We start from the raw sequence: 23,476 nt of genomic DNA on the forward strand, positions 1-23,476 counted from the left end.
AACTAAAATTAAAATTTAAAAATCTCTATGGTTGCAAGATGCAATTCAGACAGGAGGCTATAAAAATAGAGTGCAAACAGATAACTAACCTCAAAGCAAATGATCATAAAACTTCCTAGTTACCGAAATCTTTCACATTCATAAAAGCACGCTTTCTTCTCCCATTATAATTTACCACTTCAAAACTCCAAAGTCTTTTACCACCATTGCTTTGATGTATCAAATAGATTCCAAAACATCTGATGGATCTTTTAATTCCTCTGATTTGTCACAGGAACAAATGGAAGGCACTTTTTTCGCTAATATTTGCATAGCTGATCAAAACCTTAAACTCTCCACTTTTTTGCTTTTGGCCGTTGAAGTCTACATTAACTGCTTTGGTCTAATCAGGTTAATATCCAAGGATGTTGCTGATTTTTTTAAAAAAATTATTTATTTATTTTGAAAGACAGAATTACAGAGAGGCAGAGGCAGTGACAGAGAAAGAGAGAGAGAGAGAGAGAGAAAGAAAGAGAGAGAGAGAGAGGTTTTCCATCTGCTTGTTCACTCCCCAGATGGCTGCAAAGTCTGGAGCTGTGCCAATTAGAAGCCAGGAGCCAGAAGCTTCTTCCAGGTCTCCCATGTGGGTGCAGGGGCCCAAGGACTTGGGCCATCTTCTACTGCTTTCTCAGGCCATAGCAGGGAGCTGGATTGGAAGTGGAGCAGCCAGGATGGGAACCGATACCCATATGGGATGCCAACACTGCAGGTGGCGGCTTTACACACTATGCCACAGCGTTGGCCCTATCCAGGGTGTTTGTTTTTTTTTTTTTTTACTAATATTTATATACTTAATAAGTATCCAAGGTACAACATTATTTCTTCCAATAAAGGTAATTCTTTTGAGAGACAGAATTGGCTTCATTTTTTTTAAAAGGCTTAAAGATGAATAGAATACATGAGAGTACTTCAAATAGTTCATAGAAACATATAATTAGACAATAAGTTAATTTCAGTTCAAAAATATCTGAAATAGTTTTTTCGTGATACACATTTTCCTCAAGCTTTTTGGAGACCACTTATTTTCTCCAGTTCTAAATCTATAAAATTCTAATTAAAAGTATTTCCAACACTTTCATATTTTCCTTGGAAGTTTGGACTTTATCTGAAACAAGCAGCACATGCCATTAGTTTTAAGTCTGCCTGAACTGGGCATGTTTCAGGTTAGACATAAAGAAGCTCGTCTGTTCACACGCATGCACTCATGGATAGTGACGGCTGACAGCAGACACGTAATCAACCCCGTTTATCGTGGTTTAGCTTTAAGAGTAGACAAATTGATTTAATAAAAATCAATGCAAACACAGCATTAAGGAAAAGTGATTTGTTTACCTCCGTTGGCTTGTAGCAGTCTACAAGAGCTTCCTAGAATTAAACACACAGAAAGTCAGTTTAAATGTTTTAAAACTCAGTTTCAATTTCCAAGTAAAACTGAAAACCATTCATCTTCGTGGTATTCCTTTTCCAGCAGTAAATCACGAATTGTTATTGACCTTCAGGAATCACACTTTATGTCAGCACCAGCCGGTCACCCGAAGACACAAAAATGCCCTCAGTTTGCTTTGTTCTCCAGTGCGCCACACAGGCACATGCATACACACACTCATGCTCGCTCGCTCGCTCTCCCTCTCTCTTTCTCTCTCTCTCTCTCTCTACACACACACACACACACACACACACTAGAGCGAGGGTTTGTTTTTTTTTTTAATCAGAGAATATTTCCATAGGGCTGAAGATCAGCTAGAACCCTGGACGAGGACACGATCACCCCACTGCGGAACACGCTTACTTACCTGAAGGTCTCTGCTAGGCTGTGGACTGCAGGGAGCCGTGGTCCGACTCAGTGGTCGCAACCCCAGCACAGCCTCCAGCAGGAACTGGGGTCTCAGCCCACCCCGTCAATGCAACCCACAGGGATCCAAACAGTTTCACACCAACCACCTGCTCAGTGACTTTCTGCCTCTGTATACACACACACACACACACACACACACACACGAGCACACACACTCCTTTCCTTCCTTGGTTAATACGGAGCTGGACGTACTGAGAGCTGAGATAGGCTGGTAAGATGGTGACAATCGCACTGGTCACAGACTGCAAGGGGTTCGACCATGATTTAGCCACAGGCCAGCTTGGAACACAGCCTTCACAGGCCCCAGTGCTCTCAACTGGGAACCCAGCGAGTGACCTGAGTACAAAGCCCCTTTCAAGGTCTCTATTTTTAGGGGAAAAAAAAGTGTATATATTAGTATATTTTCTATAGAATTGGTACCTGCTTTACTTTTTAAAATTTTTTTTAGCTTTTAGGACTAGACTGCTATTGTCTCCCATCTAAATCAACCAATATGAAATAAACATTACAATTGAGGCTGGCCACCACTCAGGGGACAGCAGTAATTATTAACACATTAAAAACATTAATCATTCAACAGTGTCCTTTAAACGCTCGGTGACCCTTTGCCACTGGTCCTACCCAGCCAGCCATTAACAGTCATTATTGGTGAACATGAAGAATGATGACAATCAAAGGTTAATTGCTTTAAGAAACTCCCAGATGCAGAGTTTTAAGTGATAGATGCGTCCACCTGTGGGAGGGAAGTATTTTATTGCTGTCTGCTAAGGAGACACGAAGCATTCACAGCTTCTATTGCTGCACCAGGGTGCTGGCAGATGAGAACGGTGTATGAGGACATATTTGATCACAGAATTTTACCTAGAAATTAAATCCACACCTGTGAGACCAGAACCCTGGGCATGGAGACCCCAGTTCCGGCTCGGGCCCTCTCCTTCCCAGATAACTATGGGGCACTACTGCTCGCCCAAGAAAATGAGGCAGGAGACTGTCAGAGCCAGGAGATGCTTGGAGAGCTAATGGCAACAAGAGCTGCTTTGCCATCAGAGAGCAGTGCATGGCCGTGAGAAGCACCTGCAGTGGTTTGGATGTGGTCGGAGCCTGTCTGCCAAGGATCTGCGCAGTGAAAGCTTCGTCCTCGGGGTGGCGATGCTGGCAGGTGGGACCTTTATGAGGTGGGGCCTAGGGGGAGGTCCTTAGGCCACAAAGGGGTACTGCTCTCAGGGGGATTGTTGAAACTCTGCCTCTGGGCTGGCGCAGTGGACAGTAGGTTAGGCCTCTGCCCCTGGCATCCCATTTGATTGCCGGTTTGAGTCCCAGCTGCTCCACTTCCGATCCAGCTCTCTGCGATGGCCTGGGAAAGCAGTGGAACATGGCCCAAGCCCTTGAGCCCCTGCACCCACGTGGGAGACCCGGAGGAAGCTCCTCTGTCCTGGCTTCGGATCGGCTCAGCTCTGGCCATTGCAGCCATCTGGGGAGTGAACCAGTGGATGGAAGACCTCTCTCTCTCTCTCTCTCTCTGTATCCCCCTCTCTCTGTAACTCTGCCTCTCAAATAAATTAACTAATTTAAAACAAAAAGCCCAGCTCTGCGGCTTCCTGTTTAAAGCTGTGATCTCTCCCTCCTGCACGTGCTCCTGCCCTCTGCCATGGAGTCCTCCCCAGAGCCAAGTCAGGCCAGTGCCTTACTCTTGAATTTCCAGAGCGCTGGGCTAAATCAACCTCTTTTCTCTGTAAGGCTATCCTCCCTCAGGCATTTCATTGTAGTCTTTTTTATTTATTTATTTTTTTGACAGGTAGAGTGGATAGTGAGAGAGAGAGACAGAGAGAAAGGTCTTCCTTTTGCCGTTGGTTCACCTTCCAATGGTCACCATGACTGGCGCACTGCAGCCAGCATACCACGCTGATCTGAAGGCAGGAGCCAGGTGCTTCTCCTGGTCTCCCATGGGGTGCAGGGCCTAAGCACTTGGGACATCCTCCACTGCCTTCCCGGGCCACAGCAGAGAGCTGGCCTGGAAGAGGGGCAACTGGGAAAGAATCCGGCGCCTCGACCAGGACCAGAACCCGGTGTGCCTGCGCCGCTAGGTGGAGGATTAGTCTAGTGAGCTGCGGTGCTGTCCTCATTATAGTCTTGAAAATGGACTAATACGGCCCCACACTGGTTTCCTCTCTGCAAATGGCCAAGGCCCAAGTCCCAGAACCAACACTGTCACAGCTGCAGAATTGGTTCGGGCCAAGGCCTTGGAGAGTCAAGTGCATTTAAGCACCCATGATCAGAAGCTTCTAGATTTTGGAAGCTGCTTACCTGTAATTTTGAAGCTCTCTCTTCCTCACTGTCTGCATCAAGAAGATCGTCAATGTCAATTTCTACATCTGGCATTTCTTCTTCCTGGGTGGCAAAAATGAAGGCATTTTACTTAGGGAGAAACTGTACCAAACCAGCTTAGCTGAGTTGAAAGAACACTACGTGATCAATCGAGAGGGCAGGACAGGAAAGAAGGGGGCAGTGGAGGATGGAGGAAGAGGAGGGGGAACAAGAGAGGAAGGGACACAGGAGAGAAGGACAAGGAGGGCAGACGGGAGAAGGGGAGGGGGAATGGGGAGAGGAACATCTGACAACGCAGTAAAAAGGAGTATTTCAAAAATGGTAGTCATCTACTTCGTAGCAGAAAATGGCACCTGTAAATATCAGTAGGGTGTTGGCAGATTACAGAAAGAGTAGAGAAAGTTCTGTTTCCTACCCAAGGTCTACTCTTTACTTTGTGACTACCCTCATCTGTACACAGGGTCCGCACACCCCAGGGCTGTGGGCACCAGCATCACCCAGCCCCAGTCACTGACTCAAGAGAGGACAGCACGTGGTCCCCCACCAGGTGAGCCGCAAGGGGGCTCTGAGAAGAGAGGCTCCTTCAACAAATGCATGCCCCTCCCTCTCCCTCCCCAGGAGCACACTGAGGGCGCTCAGGCTAGGGGATTGCTGGCGGCCCCATGCAACCGTGAGGATAAGTTATGTTAGGATGACGTTGACCCCACACTGGGCAGAGCACGGAGGAGAAAATAGGGTCTGGAAGAAGCCACGAGGTCACCACCTCCCCATGAGTGACAAACCCTTGTATTGTCTCAGCCAGTGTGGGTGGGGTTCCATACTCCTGCAACCAAGGCCATTCAGTGCAGGCGAGAGGGCAGGAAAGGCCAGGTGAAATCCGAACTTCCAACCAAAGGGAGAGTTTGGTTACCTCTCGTCTCGTCTGTTAGCGAAGGCTTCTCGCTATCTCTCAGAATGGCATCTTAAAAATGTCAAAATAGCATTTAAGAGAGCATGGGAATGTCGCATTTCATCTTGCCATTGGGAGTCACCCAATTGCTCTCAGCCACAGGGATGGCTGCAGGGTGTGCAGGGGCTCAAGAGAGAGCTGTGCATGGGGACGCCCGGCAGCCACCTGGGCTGAGCCACTTGGTGTACCTGGCCTCATCTTCACTTCCCAGGCCAGGCTGACTCTCTGTGTGTGTGTGCACGTGTGTGTGTGTGTGTGCTGGAGAAACAGAGATATGACCCACTACTTTCAGGAAGACCAGCTCCAAAGGGTATCCCCAGGGGCAGGAAGGTTCCAGAACCCACTCCCCATGAGCCCCTAGCGATCGATCCCTGCTCCTGGGCAGAGTTTCTGATCTGATCCTTCGCTTGGGTGTTTTTAGCAATGTGAAGGCTTCAGGGTCATCTGCCAAGTTCTGCCCAACAGAAGAGAGGTTTGCTATTCTTCAACACCATTTCCACATCTGGACTGAAAGACCATCTGCCTGTTAACAAATGTGGATGATCTAGAAACAGGGAGTTTAAGCGTTCTAATGAGAGTACAGCTACAGGGTGATTTTTGTTCTGCTACAAACACGGGTTCCGGCGCCAAGCAGCCCGGGGCCAAGGCCAGCTCTGCCATCAGTGCGCTGTGTGACTCCAGGCACTTTCCTTAACCTCTCTGGCCCCAGTTTCCTCACCTATAAAAACAAGATAGTAGAGGCAGGTGTTCCACCTGGAGGGTAACCCACCTGGGGCCAGTGTTGTAGCCGAGTGAGTTAAGCCGCTGCCTAAGACACCTCTATGCTAGGTTGTTGAGCACTGGGTGCTCCACTTCTGATCCAGCTTCCTGCCAGTGTGCCTGGAAAGGCAGCGGAAGACGCCCCTAGTACTTGGGCCCCTGCCACCCATATGGGAGGCCCGGATGCAGTTCCTGGTTCCTGGCTTCAGCCTGGCCCAGACCTGGTTATTATGGCCACTGGGGAGGGAACCAGTTGACGAATGATCTTTCTCTCTCTCTCTCTTTCTCTCTGTCTCTCCCTCTCTGTCACTATGCCTTCCCAATAAATAAATAATTAATTAAAACCAATTTTCAAAATAATTTTTTTAAATTGCATCCCACATCCGAGTACTTGGGCTAGATCTCCAGCTTGGGCCCTTAACTCCTGCTTCTGCTAACAGGGGTGATGGCTTAAGTATCTGGGTTCCTGCCACCCATGTGGGGAGGGGGCCTAAGTTGAGCTTCCAGTCCCATCGTCTGCTCTGGCCTATGCCAGCCATTGCAGGCATTTAGGGAGTGAACCGGCAGATAGGCACTCTTGCCGTCTGTCTGTCTTTCTCTCTGTGTGTATCCCTCTTGGTCCCTCTGCCTCTCAATAAATAAATAAATATTTTAAATGGAATCGCAGATATCAACTACCTCATAGGGCTTGTGTGTGGGTTAAACTAGTTAACTGATATCAAGTTCTCAGAGTAGCACCTAGCACATGGCTAAGACTTCTTGAGCACCGATTACTATTTCTATAACATTGTTCTAACAACGTGGCTTATAAAACAGAAAGAAAACTAAATATTAAGTAGTGGGGCAAGTCTAACACCTTTAGTCTGATGAGAATCAACACCCTAAAAAATTATAATACTAACAAGAGGCAGGAGGGGAAATAATCCTTCAGAAAATTCTAAAGAGCTAAGAACCAGGGGCAATGGCTTCTTGCAGAAAAGGACAGCAACGAGAATAAAATGCAAAGGTGATGGCCTGGCTGGCCAGGGCGTTGGCAGAGCTGTTCGGGTGGGAATGTGTTCTGGCTATGAGAACAGCCACAGCTGCCTTGCCCTGGGAACTGGATCCGTGTGGGCCAATGAGCACAGGCGTGGCCAGCATCACTGCACTCTCATTGGATGTTGCTGGGTTGCTGTGGCTTTGCCCTCTCTCACCAAATCCCTCCACCCCACCTTCTATGCAGCAGGACAGACCCTCCGACAGGCCCAGAGCAGCTGCTGCTGCCGACCAGAGGCCATGTAAGCCCCTTCAGGGCAGGGCAGGGCAGGGGGTGGACCCCTGTGCTCTGGCAGTCCCAAGGCTGGGAAACCCACAGGGAACGGGGGTGCGACTTTGCTCTCTCGGCCCCAACCTCCCTGGCCAGCACCACCTGCTCCTCTTGCCTGCGGGCTCTGTGTGCCCAACCTCTTCATTTCGGGGACATCTGAAATCACCTCTGCGAGCAAGATCGGTGGGGGAGCAGGGGAGCCATTAGATCCATGAACGAGAGCAGCAGGCAGGGCTGCTCCAAAGTGTAGCTCCAAAGAAATGAGCGTGGCTTTCAAGGGTTTGCCAGACTTTACGTGGTGAAAGGCTCTGTGGGGACCCAAAACAGCTGCAAAGAGAGCCATCAGCAGGAACACAGCGTGCCGGGGAGGCCCCAGGCCAGGGAGATCACCCACAGGGCCTCCCCCCCGCCAAGGGGTGTGGCTGGCCCCCCAGGGGCTCAGTGTATATACTGCATACATGTTCTGGAAAATGCAGACTTATTCAGCTACATCACAGCACGGGGTGGCTTCAATAACTACCATATAAGGCCAAAACAGCACAGCCAGTTTCAGCTGACTGTTCACGCAGAATCAAGCGAGAGATCAATGCACAAGAAACAACCCGTGGAGGGGTCTGCACAGCCTCCCCTCCGTGATTCCCCACTCCTACCCAACTGTCCTTTGCGTTCAGTGTGGAAACACAGAATATGTTTCTGTGATGGGCTACGACATCAAACAAGGGAAGCCGGATATAGAAAATGTGTGCAAGAAGTCACGGCCAAGGGTAGGCTGATGTCTGCTATCCTCACAGGAAATAAAGAACAATAAGTAAACGACGCCATTCTCAAACCCGCACAGCCGTGGGTTTCCCTGCAAACATCGTGCAAACAGTTCCAAAGCCTCAGCCACACACAGTCTCAAGGGCTCTGGCTTACATAGCCATAGAGAGCCCCACCCCATGTAGGAGGCATTTCCAGCAAGGCATCCTCTCATTAGGATTACACACGGGGGCTGGCACTGTGGCATAGAGGGTAAAGTTGCCACCTGCAGGGCCAGCATCCCATATGGGTGCCGGTTCAAGTCCTGCCTGCTCCACTTTTGGTCCAGCTCTCTGCCACAGCCTGGGAAAGCAGTAGAAGATGGCCCAAGTCCTTGGGCCCCTGCATCCACGTGGGAGACATGGAAGAAGCTCCTGGCTTCGGATCAGCTCAACTCTGGCCATTATGGCCAACTGGGGAGTGAATCAGCAGATGGAAGACCTCTCTCTCTCTCTCTCCCTCTCTCTCTCTCTCTCTCTCTCTCTCTCTCATTCTCTGCTCTGCCTCTCTGTAACTCTGCCTTTCAGATAAATAAATCAATCTTTAAAAAAAAAAAAAAAGGATTACACATGGCTCTCTGTCACGTATTACATTTGACCCATTCTCCCCAGCCCTCGGATCTGGATTGCTCCACGTGGTAACCACACCTGGGATCTCAATACAAATTCAGTAAGAAGCAGGACAAAGAAGAATCCAGTTCTTCATTCACAAGAATGGCATTTCAAGCGCTCAGTAGCTACCTGTGGTGAGTGCTACTGTGCTGGACAGTACATGGCATTCCTGTGGGAAGTTCATCAGACAGCACTGCCCAAGAAGTCACTTGCCCTCTGGCCTGGAAGTCGGGGGGGCAAAGCCCCTTCCCCTTTCAAGGGGCTTCACAGGAGTAAAGGAAATGCCTGTCACCTTGAGGTCACTCCCACCATCCAAGGGCACGTGGCTGGGAAGGCCTGGGCTTGGTCTTCCGTGTGGGAAAGCAGATGCAAGCCACGTGCTCACCGAGCAATCATGAAGCTCATTAGGCACTGGCACTGTCTACCAATCCATCCAGCTCTCCTCTCCCCCACCCAGATTCATCAGAAACACAGGAAGAGCCCGGGCTCAGCCTGCAAGCGAGGAACACGGGGCCAGGGTGTTGTGAACGCTGGCAATGCCGAATCACTGGCATCCTCGTCTCTTCTACATGTCAGTGTCACTGCATAACCTTAGTGACAGATCAGTCTCCTACAAGGGAGCGGACACGCCCAGAGCCACCACAGTATACCGGAGTCTGGCGGTGTTTCTCCCGTGGTGGGGGGCGGCGAGAGGTGCGGTGGTTAAAATACCATTTGGGACACCCAATTGCATATCAGAGTGCCTGACTTTGAGTCCTGGCTCCACTCCAATGCCAGCTTCCTGCTAATGAGGACCCTGGGTGGCAGCAGTGATGGCTCTAGGAGCCAGGTCCCTGCCACCAGTACAGGAGACCCAGGCTGTACTCCTGGCTCCTGGCTTCAGCCTGGCCCAGCCCTGGCTGTTGCTGGCATTTAAGGAATAAGTTTGCAGATGGGAGATTTCTCAGCCTGTTCCTTCCTTCCTCTCTCTTCCTCCCTCTTCCTCCCTTCCTTCCTCCCTCCCTCCCTCTCCCTCTTCCTCTCCCTCTCTCTCTCTCTCTCCATGTCTCTCTGCCTTTCAACATTTTAAAATACATAAATTTTCAAATACACAAATAAAGAAGAGTCCCCACAGAGCGGCTCAGGAGATGAGAAGTGAAGCCACAGTCTTCTGAGTGGCTGGGGGAAGTCAGCAGCTAACACAGTGCTCACCCTGCTCATGATACCCACAGAGTAAGGCCCAAGACCGGCTATTTCAACGCAGTTTTCTGGCAGTGGATCTACTGGGAACCCACGACATGCGAGGCATGGTGAGTCAGGCACCGAGAGACCCTGGCAGTTATGATAAGCAACACAGTGGCTCCAAAAGGCAAAGACAAACCCAGAGTGTGCCAGGGACTCAGGGGAGAGAACCCTTCCACTTGGGGCAGCCAGGGTGGCTCCGAAGAGGGGAGAAGAGCCCAGCTGGCCTCAGGGAAGGCCAGGATTGAGACAGGATTAGAGGGAGAAGGGCGGAACTCACAATGGGTGAAGTCTCACTAGGGAGCAAAAATGCAAGATGTGTTCTGGTTACAGGGTTTAGAGAAGTCCATGGTCTGCAAGGGACGCAGTTCTGGGCTGCAAATATGAAAGCCTTTGGCAGGTGCTATAGGGAGGAGTAGGGAGTGTGGCAACCTAGAGAAAACTCAGCCTGAGAAAGAACTACTGGGTATGCTCCATGCCCACCACTTGTCACCTTTTAGGAACATGTGCTCAGGGTTGCTAGATTTTCCCAAGTTTTCAGGAAAAACTTACAGTATGAAAGTGCCAAATTTCCTTAAAATACTGGTATTGTGTAGGACAAACAAACTCCATCCGCCCATTGGCTGCCAGCTGCCCCTCGTCCCACAACCAAGCCACTGAGGGGTGAGGAGCAAGGAAGGTCAGCACAGGGGAAGCTGGGCTCAGCTGCAGGGCCACGGGCGTGGGGGAGGTGGCGCTTCTGCATCCAGGTGGAAGGTGACAGGCCTTAACGCAAGGCATGGCAAGATTGGAAAGAAGATTCTAGAACAGTGACGATCAGGGAAAAGGAGATGGAGTTTGGAGACGACTGGATGTTGGAGGAGAGGGAAGGAAACGGGTGAGAAAAAGATCAGGATTCTAAGGCTGGGGGAGTTTGGAGAAAGGTCACAATGACACAGGGCGCCCCAGGACCTTGAAGACAATTCACAAACCTACCAGCCTTCAGCCAGCCTCAGCCCTCCTCCCCCAACTCATAAGCAGAGGTGGGCTCCACATGCCACCACTGCACAGGTACACACTAGGCCTGCCACGGCCAGGAGCTCAGCAGAGGCTTAGGCAAGGGGAGCAGAGCTGCCCTGCGGGGGTGTGCGGGGGTTCCACTCACTGCATGCGTCCACAACACAGACACATGTGTACACCTCTAACCAGCTGGAAAATCTACACTGTGGACCCTGTCACGTGCCACGTCAGCTTTTAAACCTACAAATGCTCACCCTTGCAGGCATGAGCAGGAACGCGGAGGTTAAAACTTAGCTGGGAGCCGGCGCCGCGGCTCAGTAGGCTAATCCTCCGCCTTGCGGCGCCGGCACACCGGGTTCTAGTCCCGGTCGGGGCGCCGGATTCTGTCCCAGTTGCCCCTCTTCCAGGCCAGCTCTCTGCTGTGGCCAGGGAGTGCAGTGGAGGATGGCCCAAGTGCTTGGGCCCTGCACCCCATGGGAGACCAGGAGGAAGCACCTGGCTCCTGCCATCGGATCAGCACAGTGCGCCAGCCGCGGTGGCCATTGGAGGGTGAACCAATGGCAAAAGGAAGACCTTTCTCTCTCTCTCTCACTGTCCATTCTGCCTGTCAAAAAAAAAAAAAAAAAAAAAAAAAAAAAAAAAAAAAAAAAAAAAACCTTAGCTGGGGATGGATCACAGCTGTCAAACTCTATGAGACACAGCTTAACGGCTCCCAGAAACCGACCATGGCAAACAGCTCTCAGCAGTCTCCCTCTCAAGTAGGGATGGAAAAGCACCATGGGATTAAGCTCCTGTGAACACTGGCAGCTGACGGAGAACCATGAGCCAGCAGGGGAGGGGATGCCAGGGGGAGCCCAAGCATCCGGGCAACAGGCCCAAAAACCTCACTGTTCACCTTTCTAGAAGCCTGCCGGGGGAGGGAGGGACTAGCAAATAAAACCTAAGAAAGGAACTGAGGGCAGGTGCTTGGCTCAGTAGTTAAGACGCTGCTTGGTGGGGCTGGCACTGTGGCTTAGCAGGTAAAGCTGCTGCCTGTAACACAGTCATCCCTTATGGGGGCCGGTTTGAGCCCTGGCTGCTCCATTCCCAATCCAGCTCCCTGCTAATGCACCTGGGAAAGCAACGGGAGATGATGTAAGTGCTTGAGTCCCTGCACCCTCGTGGGAGACCTGGAAGAAGCTCCTGGCTCCTGGCTTCAGATCGGCCCAGCTCTGGCTGTTGTGGCCATCTGGGGAGTGAACCAGCAAATGGAAGATTCTCTCTCTCTAAGTCTGACTTTCAAATAAAAACAAATATTCTTCAAAAAAAAAAGGATGCTGCTTGGGACACCTGCATCCCATATCAAAGTGCCTGGGTTCAAGTCCTGGTACTGCTTTCAAGTCCAGTTTCCTGTGGGTGGGTGCATGTCCTAGAAGGCAGCCGGCGACGACTAAAGTGGCTGGGTCCCTGCCACTCAGGTGGAAGATGGGGAGTGAGTTCTGTGCTCCTGGCTTCAGCCTGGTCCAGTCCTAATTGTGGTGGGAATTTGGGGAATGAACCAGTGAATGAAAGATTTCTATCTATTTCTATCTCTGTTTCTCCTTTGCTGTTTCTCTGCCTCTCAAATAAAATGGAAACAAATAAATAAGTTTAATTAATTTTAAAAGGAACTGAATCCTTGGGATTATGTCAGCTCTTAATGGAAATGTTTACCTTTCATGTTCTCATGGCAACAACAATCCCCAAAGTCCCTGGCAACAAGCACGCTCACGTTCTGAGAACAGCCTCTACGCCACGCTCTAACCACTGTGCCCGGGCTGCTCTGTGGTTTCACGTGGGCATCAAGCAGAATCATGGCAGCTGTCAAAGGCTGATGAGAAAAAGGTCAAAGGGCAAATGTAATACATGAATGTCTCATTCACACCAAATGAAGTTGCAGCAAGCTGCGCCTAGATCCTGATTGGAAAGCAGGAAGTGACCACCACAGTCCATGAGTGGTGTGCATCTGAGCTTCATTGGTTGGTCGCTTCATGTTTAATCTGCAATTCCGATGCGATTTTATAATTGGAAGGACCATAAGCATAAGGAGCTTACGCTTGGTTCTAAGTGGTACGTATTTAAACAAGATTAGCCTATTAAACATTTAAATCAGCCCTGGAATCTGCAAGACATTTTTTTTCCATTTAAAAAGGGGCCAAGCCACCCTATGGCACATTGCTGCAAAATATCAGAGCGCTGGAGCTGAAGGGAAAATCCTGGAAGCCTTCGGAGGGAAAACAGGTCACACGTGGAAGGAGAGAAACTCAGGCAGCAGGCTCCACCAGCAATGCTGAGTGCTGGAAGCCAGGAGCAGAGCCTAGTCCACTTTCTGTTGCCCTAACAAAATACCAGAGGCTGGATAACTCGTAAAGAGAAGAGGTCACAGTTCTAGAGGTCCGGGAGCATGGCACCGGCACCTGTCTGGCTCTGGTGAGGGCCTCACGGCTGACAGCATCTCATAGTAGGGACACTTGCAGGAGGTCACACAAATGATGACACAGGAAGCAAGGGACTATGGAAGGCCTGGCTCACTCTTTTATAATAACCTCCTCTTGGGGAAAGCTAACCAACTTCCTGAGATCAGGATTAGGGGCTGGCGTTGTGATGCATGGTGTTATCATACCGGAGAGCTGATTCAAGTCCCTGCTGCTTTGCTTCTGACCCAGTTCCCTGCTAATGAACCTGGGAAAGCAGCAGAAGATGGCCCACGTATTTGGGCCCCTGCACCATGTGGGAGACCAGAATGGAGTTCCTGGCCCTGGCCAGGTCATTGCAGCCGCCTGGGGAGTGAATCAGCAGATGAAGATTTCTCTGTCATTCTGCCTTTCAAATGCATGAATAAGTCTAAAAAATAAAAAGCAACAGGATTAGTCCATGAGGAGGATGGATTTCCCATGACCTACTCACCCACTACTGGCCCACCACCTCTGCACGGCCATGCCAGGACCAAGCTCCCAGCACATCCACCTTGGGGTACACGCTCAGACCCTACCCAAAGTGCAGCAAGCTATGATTCCAGAATCCAGATGAGAAACAGTGATGTGCAACCTCAACGCCTACTCCTAAACCAGAGGGAAGCCACAGACACCTGAAGACACATCAAGTCTGACATCTTGATAGATTACCTCCCGTCTGGGGAAGAAGTGCCACAGCAAACTCGGGAAACAAAGGAAACCAGTTGTCGTTGTGGCTCATCAAGACTGAGGGCATAGAAGGGGCACGAGGTGGGAGTCAAAAGGGAGCAATGCAGCAAATGGGGCATGGGGAGCTGGCTGGGAGGGGAGGGGAGGAGCATGGTGGGCACACACCCGCACAGGCAGGCAAGGCACTCAGAGGGGGTGGGGTAAGACGGCCTCACTGAGGCCTTAACAGAATGAACACAGTAGGTAGATACACGCGCGTCATTCCCGTCGGACCCCATGTTACAGGTGTCTCCCTAACACCCACTTGCTTTAACATCAGCCTCCAAAGGCTGGAGCCTGCCCGGAGCCAAACAGCAAAAATGCACCCCCACCTCCTCCTTTAAAACAAATCCATGCCAGCGCCGCAGCTCACTAGGCTAATCCTCCGCCTGCAGTGCTGGCACCCCGGGTTCTTGTCCCGGTTGCTCCTCTTCCAGGCCAGCTCTCTGCTGTGGCCCAGGAAGGCAGTGGAGGATGGCCCAAGTGCTTGCGCCCCCTGCACCCACATGGGAGACCAGGAGGAAGCACCTGGCTCCTGGCTTCGGATCGGCGCAGTGCCAGCCATAGCAGCCATTTGGGGGGTGAACCAACAGAAAGAAGACCTTTCTCTCTGTCTCTCTCACTGCCTAACTCTGCCTGTTAAAAAAAAAAAATCCAAAAATCCTGACTACACTCGTCTCTGTGGAAAGGAGAAGGCTTTAAGTCATCTCCTTTCCTGCCACCCCAGAGAGGTCTTGCCTGCCTGTATCTCATGCACCCCACAGCTCACGCTCCTTCCTAGGCTCTCAGTGCACCAGAGAGGAGAGCCTGGCCCTGCATCCCAGCATCCCGCTCCACCTGCTCCGGGCAACACCTAGAGATGCAAGTGAGCAAGTGGGATGGTGATGTCACTTTACAGATACTCTTGGAACAGGCTGTGAGAGTTCACAGGCTCTGTTCAGTAATCTTGCTGTTACTGACAAATGACTCGGGACACGCCCATGTGCCCTAGCAGCTCAACCACCAACAACTGACAGCAGATGCCAGCTGGGGGCCATGGAGACTGCTAGTACCAAGCATGTCTAACAGTTCTAGAACAGGGACACGGACCCCGGGATCTGCGAACTTGGGGAAAATTCACACTTCATCTGTTTACCTAGCACCTACTTAGAACGGCCAGCCCTTCTTCAACACCCCAGGGAGAAGGAAGGAACAACTGACACAAAACTCGCTCTCCTGGGGCTGAAGACAGACAATTAACAAGTGACTACAATACACAGTGTGACAAATGGTGATGAATATTTTGGAGAAAACCTAGGCAAGGGAGAGGGATGGGGATGCGGATTCGGCAGGGGAGTGCCAGAGCCAGTTCAGAGACAGAAGACGGGGAGAAGGGGAGGGAGGGAGCTGGGTGCACACCTCGGGGCCCGCATGTGCCACGCTGGAGCCTGGGTCTCTACCGTAGAGCTGGGGCTGGGTGTCGGGGCCAAGCAAAGCACGTGGAGGCTGGGACCCTGTGAAGACCCTGCCCTGTCCCCTGAGCGAGAGACCAGCCATGGGCGGGGTTTGGACAAAGGGGTGACAGGATCTAGTTTGTCCTTTGAAAAGCATCACCCTGGCTGCCTTGTGAGGAACAGGCCAGCATAAGCAAAGAGACTACTTAAGAAGACACAAAAAAAGGCCAGCAAGACATGGCCTTGGCCTCGAGCAGGACAGCCACATAGCATCCACTCTGCTCTTTGCAGCGAGCGCTAACCTGGCTCAGGCCAATCCCAACCTCGGGGCAAATGGACACACAGGCAGCTGCACCAGGTATGCTGTGGGCTGGGGTTAAAGCACTTTGCCAGACGGCAGGTGTAGTGGTGGCTGAATCACTGGTGGTGCTGACCACACAGCTAGGACAGGCACTGGGTGAGGGGAACCCCATCCTGGAAGGGAGGTGTGGCCATGTGGGTGTTAACCCAGGCCTACGTCAAGGGGACAGTGGCAGGACAGGAGGGAACCAAGCTGGGGAGGGGCTCTCCTAGGCCTCGCTCCCACCACTCTGGAGGCTGTCCGCCCCCTCCCCCTGCACGGCTACATGCGTGTCAATGGAACCAGAGCCGGCCTCCTTCACCCTCCAGTCTCTCCCTTAGGTTTAGCAGTGTATTTTAGCAAAGGAATCTCTAGACAGATAATCATAGTTCTCCAGACACAGTTGTAAAAAAGAGACAGAGTCAGGGCGGAAATGGTGCCCATGCCCCATCCTTGGTCTCACATGGCTCAGGATGCCACCCTTTCCAGGGATAGAAGGACCCAGGGTGTCCGAGTGAGCCGGGCACAAGGTGGGCATCAAGCCACCCAACCTCTCTCATCCCACAGAAACTCCAGGCTGCTGCTCAGTGCAAGGGCCTCAGGTCAAGGCCAAGTGGCGGTACCATCTCTAACACTTTCTTTCTTTTACTTTTCTTTTTTTTTTTTTTTTAAGATTTCATTTAGTTATGTGAGAGGTAGAGTTACAGAGAGAGAGAGAGAGGAAGACACAGAGGGAGAGGTCTTTCATCCGCTGGTTCACTTCCCAGATGGCCGCAGTTGCCGGAGCTGCGCCGATCCGGAGCCAGGAGCCAGGAGCCTCTTCCCAGTCTCCCATGCAGGTGCAGAGGTCCAAGGACGTGGGCCATCTTCTACTGCTTTCCCAGGCCATAGCAGAGAGCTGGATCAGAAGTGGAGTAGCCAAGACTCGAACCGGCACCCCTATGGGATGCTGGCACCACAGACAGAGGATCAACCTACTGTGCCACAGCGCCGACCCCTCTACCACTTTCTTTTTTTTTTTTTTTTTTTTTTTTTTGACAGGCAGAGTGGACAGTGAGAGAGAGAGACAGAGAGAAAGGTCTTCCTTTTGCCGTTGGTTCACCCTCCAATGGCCGCCGCGGCCGGCGCACTGCAGCCGGCGCACCGCGCTGATCCAATGGCAGGAGCCAGGTGCTTCTCCTGGTCTCCCATGGGGTGCAGGGCCCAAGCACTTGGGCCATCCTCCACTGCACTCCCTGGCCATAGCAGAGAGCTGGCCTGGAAGAGGGGCAACCGGGACAGAATCCGGCACCCCGACCGGGACTAGAACCCGGTGTGCCGGCGCCGCAAGGCGGAGGATTAGCCTAGTGAGCCGCGGCGCCGGCCTACCCCTCTACCACTTTCAAGCTACATGAACCAGACCAGGTAACTCGTGCTCCAATCCTTTCCTTCCCTTGCCTACAAAATGGGGCCTTCTACCTGATTCTTGGGCTGGATAAAGAGCTTGCTGGCCTGGCTGGGCCCAACTATGTGGTGCAAACTCAACACACGGCAACAGGACTTCAGCACGCACCAAGTGGACAGGGCACAGATGATTCCTCTTTCAGCACATAAATAAGTCTTGCGGGGAATCTTTCACTCCCGATGCCTGAAAATTGCAAGTAAAGACCTAGCACATTACCAACATGAAACCACAAGGCTTAAAAGGAAAGAACACATAGGCAAAAGTGCCCAGACACAGAGCTTTCTGGAAACAACACAGCCTGCTCTGCCTGTGAACACTGCAAGCATAACTGACCGTTAACAACGCCAAAGTGGTGAGAAAATCAACAGAGTGTTCCTGACAAGGCCTCTGAACTAAGAGGGAGCTAAGACAGTTCAGAGAAGCCACAGGACAACCTCCCTAGCCAGGGCACCACTGAGGATGATGAAAACACCCTGGAAAACCTGGTCGTGGAACGCTGGGTGATCTCTGCCCATCATCCCAGAGGCCACCACGCTAATGCATGGCATGACCCCCTGGAGACCCCAGATCTCCACCAAGACCCGCATCAAAATGCCACGGAGTGAGAGGACACCACATGTGAATGTCCAAGCATGTGCGGAGGCAGCTGAGGGTCCTGCACCCTACAAACACAGTACCCCACGCTCACTCGGGAGGGATAGACACCCATCAGTAAGCTCAACTGGGCGCTGGGCCACAGGCAGTGGCTGAGGACACTGGGAAGTAATAAAGGAGGGTTCAAAAGAAAAGGCAGCTGTCGCTCAAGGAGAGGGGGCAGCTGCAGTCCAGCCAGATTTGGCAAAGCCCCGGCTGGGGAGGGGATATTTGGCCTAGTAGTTAAGATGTCCGCGTTCACACCGCGGTGGAATCTCACGTGGATTCCCAGCTCTGGCTCCTGCCTCCAGCCTCCCATGAATGCAGACAGGGTCATAGGGATGGCTCAAGAGGTTGAGCCCCTGCCACCCAAGTTGGAGACCTGGATTGCGTTCCTCGCTCTGGCCCCAGCCCTGGCTCAGCCCCAGCCTTGTGGGCATTTGAGGAGTGACCAGTAGATGGCAGCATTCGTGTTCTTGCGCTCTCTCAATTACATTTAAAAAATTTTTTTTTTTTTTTAGTCATGCCTGACTGTGTCCTGTGCCCTGCTTCTCATGCATTTAGCGCCAGGCCCTGACCTGTTTTTTTTTTTTTTCTACTTTAATGTATCTCATAGTTATGCCTTATTAATAAACAGAGATGGTATCGCTAAGAACTGCACCCTCTTCAGAAGATGACTACGGCTTAGGCTATTAGCTCTTAGTCCTCAGGCAGCTTCATTCACTCCAGGGTATAGCCATTGATCTAATGTTAGGCATTTCCTCAACTTCAGTCTGGACAGATACAGAACAAAAATCCTTAAGCATTGGGGTATAAAGACACAAGTTTAAGCATGGCACATTGTTTTCATAATATTCTTGGTAAACTGGAGAAGCCAACCACTGGGCCTCCATGGGTGGATAAATAAAGTTTCGGGTTGTGACAAGGACTTGTCTTGCTAAACAGTCCAAGACACGGGCGTGAATCCTCTCATTGATGATATTCTTGAGATAGATGTTAGTGAAGCATTAAAAATGACCAATTGTCAGTGCTTTCAGGCTGACTTGTAACCAAGGGAGACTCTAATGTGCTTCAAGGGCTTTTGGTGCTCCATATCCAGAGAAAGTCACAGCAGCAAGTAAAGCCAACTGGAAGAAGAGTCGTCATGCTACCAGTTCACGAGCCTGACCTGTTTTCTGGTAGAAGATGGTCCATACCCATCTTTTTAATGGAAGTGCTAGGGGATCAAGCCAAACTCTCCTGGGCTGGAAATGATTCATTATCTTCTTCTTCGAAAGAAGCCGCCTCCCTTACACACCATCACACAACCTCTCGCTGTTGCCTAGGACAGAGCCATTATGACAACCACCCAGGACTGACTTCTTAACACGGGACGCTAAACCCAGGCGCTTTCCGCCGCCTCTCTTGGGAAGTCCCCTAGGCCAGCTGTGGCCAACTGTGCTCTGGACTGGTGAGTCCACAGAAGGTGAGACTGAGAGGACCATGTGGAAAGATCACTTGGAGGGGCCTGAAAGGAAACTGAGAGTACCACTCAGGGACCAGGAGGCGGGTGGCACCCTGCACCTGCTGGTCTCAGAGACCACTGCTGAAATGAGCTATCAAGTCATGAAAACACACAGAGGCGGCTTCCATGCCTGCTAGGAAATGAGAGGAGCCAGCCTGGGAAGGCGCCATCCTGTAGGAGTCCAACTATAGGATCTCGGGAAAAGGCAAAACTATGGAGACAGCCAACAGATCAGTGGCTGCCAGGGGCTGGCGGGGAGAGGGATGACTGGGCAGAGCTCAGGGAGCTCTGTGCTTCCTTAAACACATCCTGTGTGCTCCTGCACAGGCTGACACCTGTCATCACACAGCTGTCCAAACCGAGTTACACGCCCGCAGACCCACCGATGCACAACCTGAAGAGTAAGCCTTACTGTAAGCTACGGGCTTTCGTCACTGATAATGGACCCCAGACCAGCTCATCAACTGCAAGAAATGCACCACACTAATGCAAGATACTAATACAAGAGGAAGCTGGAGAGGAGCGAGGGGAAGAAGGAGACAGAGGCACTCTATGCTCAGTATTTTGGGAAGCCTAAATGCCCTAAAAAATAAAGTCCAAGAATTAAAAGGAGGCCAGAGCCGTGGCTCAATAGGCTAATCCTCCGCCTTGCGGTTCCGGCACATCGGGTTCTAGTCCCGGTCAGGGCGCCGGATTCTGTCCCGGTTGTCCCTCTTCCAGGCCAGCTCTCTGCTGTGGCCAGGGAGTGCAGTGGAGGAGGGCCCAAGTCCTTGGGCCCTGCACCCCATGGGAGACCAGGAGAAGTACCTGGCTCCTGCCATCAGATCAGTGCGGTGCACCGGCTGCAGTGCACCGGCTGTGGCGGCCATTGGAGGGTGAACCAACGGCAAAGGAAGACCTTTCTCTCTCTTTCTCTCTCTCTCACTGTCCACTCTGCCTGTCAAAATATTAAAAAAAGAAAAAAAGAATTAAAAGGAGACCAGGACTACTGCTCTGGTGATGCACGCACCCAGGAGCACGGGCAGGCGGCCCCCTGCCAAGGGCTATGCTGAGTCTTCCTGTGATACACGAATGAGTACAAGGTCTCAGGATGACGCTCCACCACCTGAGGCTGATTCAGGTCCCAACTGCACTGTGAAAGTGGGGCAAGTTGTGTGGGAGGCACCCTGGGAGCTGCCTGGACAGGGCAGGAGCTATGCAGACAGCAACAGGCGCTCTCCCAGAAGCAGGCCTCCCACTATGTGCCGAGAGAAGCCAGACAAAGACAGGCCAGGAGAGCAGGAGCGGGAGACGCGAGCTCAGTCCAGGGAAGACATGGCGCCCAGCCTGCATGGCACAGCAGGGGGCAGGGAAGGGGCAGGGAGATGACCCACAGCTGGCAGCCTGGAGGGCTGTTCTGAATGAGGATGAGGAGCCACCCCCAACCACATGGGATGCAGGAGACAGGTGCTCATCCAGGGTCACCGCACAGGACCCTGGCCACCACTTTGGTCAAATTCCACACTTCCAGACAGAGGTCATCTAAAAATGTCCTGAGAGTCATTTATCCAGAGCTGCTGTGTGAAATAAGCAGATGAAAGGGCAGGCTGCGTTGCAAATAATTGACATTGGCCAGCGCCACAGCTCACTAGGCTAATGCTCCACCTGCGGTGCCGGCACACCGGGTTCTAGTCCCAGTCTAGGCGCCGGATTCTGTCTCGGTTGCTCCTCTTCCAGTCCAGCCCTCTGCTGTGGCCCGGGAGTGCAGTGGAGGATGGCTCAAGGCCTTGGGCCCTGCACCCCATGGGAGACCAGGAGAAGCACCTGGCTCCTGGCTTCGGATCAGCGTGGTGCGCCGGCTGCAGCACACTGCCATAGCGGCCACTGGGGGGTGAACCAATGGAAAAGGAAGACCTTTCTCTCTGTCTCTCTCTCTCTCACTGTCCACTCTGTCAAAAAAAAATAAATAATAATAATTACCATGGCCACTTATGCTTCATGGTGTCCGCTCTGCATGGACAACATGGCCATTCCTGGGATGCCCTATCCCTCCCTGACTCCACTTCTTCTGTCTTCGCCATCCAATCCACCACCAAAACCACCAGTTCCATGGCTTCAGTGCCTTTTGAACCCGCACTTGTCCCCGCCTCCACTGCTCCCAAGTCAAAGCTAAATCCTCTCTCACCTAAGCCATGGAACAGCCTCCTAACCAGCCTCCACACGTCCCTCCCCCTCACCCACCCCCTTCCCCCTCCTCCTCCAACTCCACATCCACTAGACAGCCAGAATAGCAACCTAAACCTTTCAGTGGCTTCCCATTCCTCTTAAGACCAAAAATTTTACCACCAACCACAATGCTGTGGTTGCTGGGCTTCTGGCTCCTCTCCTTTCAAAACCCCATGCCCTGCTCTCTGAGTTGCAGCTACTTGGACCTCTTCCAATCCCTCACCATACTTCCCACCTAGGCCTCCCCAGGGCCTTTGCACATGCTGGGTACACATGTAGTATGTGCTCCTCATTATCTCATGCCAACACCACTTCTTAATGCAAAGTGGTACTGAGGTCAACCTCCCACCCCTTGAAGCTTGGTGGATAACACACATACCTTTCCTTTCACTGCACCTGGCACATTGTTAACATCTTCCATTTCTTCCTAAATTAGAAGTCCACACAGAGGCTCTCTGCACAGAGCCTGGCACACAGTCAGCCCTTGATCACTACTTTTTGAATTAGTGAGTAATTCCCTGAGCCGGTCATTGTTATCATCTCCATGGAATGTCTGAGTATCTTGCTGAGAGCTGAGAGCTTAGTTTCAAATCTGGACAACTTGACCCCAAAATACACAACCCCTGTGCCTTTCAGGAGGCAGCCCTGCTGGGGAAAAGACTTCTCCCTGGTGGTTTCAGAGACTTTGGGAGCAGCAAGGGGAGACGGCAGAGTCCTTTGAGCAGCACGCAGACAGCAGCAGAGAGCCATGGCTGAGGACCAGGCACCCCACACATGAGAAGTTGCCAAGGACCCAACAGCCATCCAAGCCCAGAAAGCTCCAAGGAAACTTGGAGGAAGACAATGTTTTGAGACATTGAAGGGCCCACTTGTGAGATAGATGTAAACAGACTCAATGCACCAATGAAGGAAGGGCCAAGTTCAGAGACAGAGAGCCATTTCTAGAGAAGCTGATGGACTCCAAGCTGGAGGCCTGGGTCTCGCTAGCAAAAATATTTGAAGCAGGTGGCTCCTTTAAGCACTGCTCACCTCTGCACCTGCTACAGAAAAGCTACGTCTGCACCATAGAGTGTGTGCCAATGGGAAGGGAGCCAGGGCCTGGACCATGGGACCTGGACCTGTATCTGTTCCCACCACCCTCCATTCAGCAGTGGAAAAAGAGCACTTGCCAATGGGACTGGACTGGACAGATGCTCCTGAGGTGCAAAGATATACCCAGGTCTGCAGCCTTGGTGAGGATGCTGTCAAGGTTGCATGGGAGGGGAAAAAGCAATCATCCCATAGAGGCAAGGGATTAAGACCCTGGCACCAGGGAAAGCACTGTGGCATAGTAGCCAAAGCTACCACCTGCTACTCCAATTCCAATCCAGCTTCCTGCTAATGCACCTGGGAAAAGCAGAGGAATATGGCCAAAGTCCTAGGACCCCTGCCACCATGTGGGAGACCTGGATGAAGCTTCTGGCTCCTGGCTTTGGCCTGGCCCAACCCCGGCTGTGGAGGCCATCTTGGAAGTGAACCAATGTATTGAAGATCAATCTCTCTCTCTCTCTCTCTCTGCCTCTGTAACTCTTTCAAATAACAAAATAGTAAATCTTTAAAAAGAAAAGAAGATCCTGACACTATGGCAGATCTCTGTCACTGCTGCCAGTCTCTTTGAATAAAACAGAATTTATTTAAGAACCTACACTTTGGAGACTTGTTTTTAAGTGTATTCTTAAGATTACATCAAATTGAGAAGCATCCACACTGCAAAAGAAACACTCAGCAAAGTGAAGAAGCAACTGACAGAATGGGAGAAATTATTTGCAACTGAAAAAGGATTAATATATGGAATATTTAAAGGGCTCGAGGAACT

At 51.5% G+C, this 23,476-nt stretch overlaps 1 long non-coding RNA gene across 1 annotated transcript in view; it reads right to left on the reverse strand.

The window, feature by feature from the left end:
* The window catches only part of LOC103349936 (protein phosphatase 1 regulatory subunit 14C), a 100,259-nt gene that overhangs the window by 27,394 nt on the left and 49,389 nt on the right, over positions 1 to 23,476 (reverse strand). The window contains exons 2-3 of the long non-coding RNA XR_007915900.3: positions 4,199 to 4,282; positions 1,372 to 1,404 (exon numbers count right to left, since the gene is read on the reverse strand). This is a non-coding gene — a long non-coding RNA (protein phosphatase 1 regulatory subunit 14C). The remainder of the gene's footprint in view (positions 1 to 1,371; positions 1,405 to 4,198; positions 4,283 to 23,476) is intronic.

Source organism: Oryctolagus cuniculus, chromosome 5 (assembly GCF_051225735.1).
Source record: "Oryctolagus cuniculus isolate XC-2025 breed Fujian yellow rabbit chromosome 5, ASM5122573v1, whole genome shotgun sequence".
In the NCBI taxonomy this organism is placed as follows: Eukaryota; Metazoa; Chordata; class Mammalia; order Lagomorpha; family Leporidae; genus Oryctolagus; species Oryctolagus cuniculus.